The sequence below is a fragment of the Myotis davidii genome, unplaced genomic scaffold, assembly GCF_000327345.1.
Source record: "Myotis davidii unplaced genomic scaffold, ASM32734v1 scaffold557, whole genome shotgun sequence".
Taxonomy (NCBI): domain Eukaryota; kingdom Metazoa; phylum Chordata; class Mammalia; order Chiroptera; family Vespertilionidae; genus Myotis; species Myotis davidii.
The window spans coordinates 39354-44083 of NW_006289557.1; the positions used below are offsets into that span (position 1 = coordinate 39354).

At 46.0% G+C, this 4730-nt stretch overlaps 1 long non-coding RNA gene across 1 annotated transcript; it reads left to right on the forward strand.

Moving 5' to 3' along the window:
• The first annotated feature begins 38 nt into the window (after positions 1 to 38).
• On the forward strand, positions 39 to 485 carry LOC107182827. The gene is made up of 2 exons (XR_001513578.1): positions 39 to 178; positions 383 to 485. It is a non-coding gene; the product is annotated as an uncharacterized LOC107182827 (long non-coding RNA).
• Positions 486 to 4730: the final 4245 nt, after the last annotated feature.

A 4730-nucleotide genomic window follows, 5' to 3' on the forward strand; every position in this document is an offset into this window, starting at 1 on the left:
GCATGGTCGGCTCCGGGGACGGTCGCTACCTCATTTCTTCCCTCCAGGGATGTCCAACTCCGCTCCCGGTGTCCCCTCTCGGTCTGCTACCCGCCTCTGCAGCGCGACCCCTCGGGTTCTGGGAGCGCTGGCCGGCTCGCCAGCCTCACATCCTTGCCGTCCGAGAGGAAGATCTCGGGTAAATATAGGCCGGCGCAAACCATTTGCCGAGCGGGGACAGGGGAGGCGCAGGGAAGACTATCCGTTTCGGTCTCCGACGCCCTGCGGGTTCCTAGTCTCTTAAAGGGACCTGGTTGCAGTCATTGGTCGAGGGAATGGGGAGACCAGTCTAATCCAGCAATTACACCCCAAATTTACCAGCATCTCTTTTATCTACAGGTAGCGCAAAGACCGGGGTTACCCCTCAGGAGAAAAACTTGATTTCTGAAGCTCCACCCCCAGGATGAATTGCAACTCACTGAATAAATGTCTCCATCGAAACTTGAGGAGGTGGTAGAAGGTGGGATTTTATACTATAACCTACTGGAATATCATAATCACCATATGAGACAGGCTTTTTTTTTTTAAAATATATTTTATTGATTTTTTAGAGAGAAGAAGGGAGAGGGACAATGAGAAACATCGATGAGAGAGAAACATCGATCGGCTGCCTTCTGCACACCCCGCACTGGGGATGTGCCCACAACCAAGGTACATGCCCTTGACTGGAATCAGTCCACAGGCTGACACTCTATCCACTGAGCCAAACCAGTCAGGGCTGTTTAAATTTTTTTTTTCCAGAATTTTATTCTACTAAAGAAAATAGAGAGGGGCAAAGAAAACACAAAGACTCATTTTTCACTATCTTGGAGCCTTTCTGCACAGGTAATAGTGAGATGATTGGAGTGAACAAGATAGTATATAAATATACAGACTATAAATAAGGTGCTACCTGCTCCTAATCCCCAGCAGCGCCCCCTGCTGCTGTCATGTTTCAGAGTATCTGTTTTCTGAGATATACACAGTTTCCAAGAAATGCTTACCTGTGATCAGAACTCAGTTTGCTTTGACAAGCCAGTCATTCTATTTTATTACATCATTGACACAGTTTGGATGAGAATTCCCCGTAAAAATCCAAATGACGTTTTTATTTGAGTGTCAAATAATGCCAGGCCACCCTCCACTGGGAATGATAATCACATGAATCATGCTTTTTTTCTGTGCCAACTAGACAATGCAACTTTAATCTTCTGACCAGCTTGACCTTTGGCTAGTAACTCATTTCTGGGCCTTTGAAACAACCTGCTTGCCTCTATGGTCTTCTAAAAAAAAAAAAAAAAAAACCCTTCCGACTGGGATGTGTGATATACGCCCAGATGATCCTACGTCAAACTTCCAAAATCGTCCTAGAGGAGGACAGTGCGATCTCCACTCCATAGGCCCAGTCCACCAGGGGATTTTGGATGTCTCTGGCTTCTGTGCCAGATTTCAGAACCACATAGTCCTCCTGGAGAGCCCTGGCCTTCTACCTTTGCTAACGTTTAACCTTTTTTTAAACTCTAATTCAGTTTTCTCAGAGTCGCTGGTGTTGAGTTTCAATTTAACTAACTGCTGAGTACCTTTTGGTGCCAGTCCCAGACCTAGTCCCTTGCAGACCCAATTCCTGTCTCCAAGAAGCTCCCAGTCCAATGAAGGATGTGAAGTCCACTCAACTCTGGATTTGTAGGTTCTATGAAAGCACCCGGCATCCCCAGTGCCTGGTACCAATAGGCACTGCTTAATTGTTGAATTAATAAATGAGACATGCATGGGAATAAGAAAACAGAGTTGGGCCCTGAGAAAGACCCAAAACTGGAAGAAAAGGTTCATTACGACTAGGAGAGTCAGAGAAGGCTCCACAGAGGTGATAACATATGAAGGATAGAGAGCATTTCTTCATGCGGGTAAGAATTAAAGGGCTTTTGGGGTATAAATGACATCAAAATTATAGAACTTGAAAATGCATGTACATGTGCAGATTAGGATGGAGTTTAACTACTGTAACAATGAAAGAAGGTGATTTCCTGATCAAAGAAGAAAGTCTCTTGATCATGCTTTTTGGGCCCTCCTTGTCTCTTCAGGAAGGAATGGCTGACTGGCCCCAGGCTGTCATTAGACCAAAACTGTGACTTCTTACTGCTCAGTAGCACCATGGGTTAATTGGAGGGGTACCAGGCATGATGTGGGAATGAGATAGTTAGGATTATAATAAGCCATTTAAGCCAAAATTAATTCATTCTTTGGCTCAAATTTCCAGAATATCTTGCAGTGGCAATGACATAGGCACTCCAAACCAAAACTTCCATTTAAAACACACCAAATTAACCTTTAACTGGTCCGTAATCTTGAAGTCTGAACCCTACAAAAGTAGATGTCACGTTCAAGCAGTTACCATTTCCAAACTGCTTAGAGGTCCAAGGGTCAGAAGGGTTTGGGGAGGAGGGTGTGGGGCAGGTGGTGGGAGCTAAGGTTGGCCTCGGCATCTGCGAGGGGGACCACCATGGGCTTCATGCAGTGGCAGGGAAGTTTCGTCTGGAAGGCCAGGCTTTCCAGCAGCAGCCAGAGTGTCAGTCCCAGGCACACCGGCAAATAGGTCCACAGAACTGCTCCTGTGGACTGGTCTCTGCCACACCTGGACTACCTTCCTTTTTTAATGTTTTTTAATGGGCCATAAATGACTCTCTTGACAAGAGTCATTTAATATTTTTATTGAGAGAGAGAGAGAGAGAGAGAGAAAGAGAGAGAGAGAGAGAGAGAGGAAGAAGAGGGGGAGAGAGAAACATCAATCAGCTGCCTCCTACACCACCCCCCCCCCCCACCAGGGGCTGAGCCCGCAACATGGGCATGTGCCCTGACCAGGAATCGAACTGGCAACCTTTTGGTGCATGGGACAACGCCCAAGCAATGAGCCACACCAGTCAGGGCTGGACTGCCTTCTTAATAAGCTTGTTTTCAACCTTGGGAGGACAGAAAGGCTCTAGAAGACAAATGGGAACACTCCTGTGTGTGAGTCATGCTCTGTGCCTGTGCTCAAAGACCCAGGAGGAGGACCAAGCTGTCTCCTAGGGCCTGGGCCAGCCTCTGGGGCCCACCTCACCTTTTGGAGAAGCTGGCCACCCTTCAGAAAGCACTAGTCACAACTGCGGCTGTATTTTGTTGGGAAAGCTGGTGGCGCCCCCTATGAGCCCACACCACAGATCTGAGACATAGGGCATTTCCAGAACAGAACTTCAGCAAAGTCAGTTGGGGAAGTGGTCGGACCCCCAACTGGAAGGCAGACTGCACTTTTTTTTTGTTATGACACTGCCCCATCTACTGGTGCCAGGCAGAAGTACCACTTGGTGAGATGGTTTCTCATAGAACCGGATAAGCCAGTGGTTGAATCAACACACAGGCAAGTCACAGCTGGAAAGCTGCCCGGCTTCTACTTTGACATCTGAGAGTCAGCCTTTTAGCTTTCAGGCTGGTTTTCTCCCACCTCATATCTTGCATAATGCTCTTCCCTCTGGCCCCCTTGCCTAACATCCTACTGAATGAACACTGGCTTCAGAGACAACAAATGATGAATCTGGAATCTTCAAAGTCATTCAACAAATATTTGTTGAGAGTCTATTGAAGGTGTGACGTAGTTGCTGGGGATATTGCATTAAAGAAGACAGACAGGGATTTGCCCTAATGAGATTTATAGCCTATGGGGAGGCAGATAATAAGCAAACAAATAACTAATAAGACATCAGATAGCAATAAGTCTCTGAAGAAAAGAAAGCAGTGTTAGGAATGGAAGGTGGCTGGTTTAGACAGCGTGGCCAGGAAAGACATCTCTGGGTAGAGACCTGAATGAGATGGAGCCAGCCATGCAAAGATGGGGGGAGCGATGATGACATTCCATCCTGTGCTGGCCAATATGATAGCCACGTGAGGGTAATGAGCACTTGGAATGCAGTTGGTCCAAACTGAGATGTGAAGCAAGTATGAAATACACACTGAATTTTGAAGAGTTAGTAAGACAAAAATGATGTAAAAATAGCTCACAATTTCATAGTAATTGTATATTGAATAATATTTTGGCTATGTTAAAGAGAATATGTTATTAAAATTAATTTTGTCTGTTTCCTTGTACCTCTTTAATGTGGGAACTAGAACATTTACAACTATATATGGACAGCATTGTGCTAGGCAAAGGGCATAGCTAATATAAAGGCCTCATGGTGGGAATAAGGTTAGCCAGTTCAAAACTGAGCTCCGGCTTCAAAAACCCCACTGTGTAATCCCAGCCTTTTACACTGCCAGCCCTCTTAATTCCTGACTCCTATCACATGAGTTCTTCAACCTCAAGACCTCCGAGATCTACATCAACATTCCACACAAAGTGGACTCACCCCCACCAGCTGCATCAGAATTTGCTGGCCAAATTCCTGGATCACACCCATAAATCAAAATCTCTGCTTAAACTCCCCCGATGACTGAACATATACTAAAGTTTGGGGAGACCTACCCTAACCCACTTTATTTCTCCTAGTATCAGTTCCTTTCCTACTTCTTTCCTTCTGTGCCTCCCATCCAAGACCTTCCAGATGAGCACCGGGTCCACAGTTTCTGTACATCATTTCCACCCAGCAGAGCCCCAACCTGGACCAATACCACAGTCCATATGCTCTGCTTCTAGAGCTGGGCTGCTGAGTAGAATCTCTAAGATAGTCTTCCCTTGACAC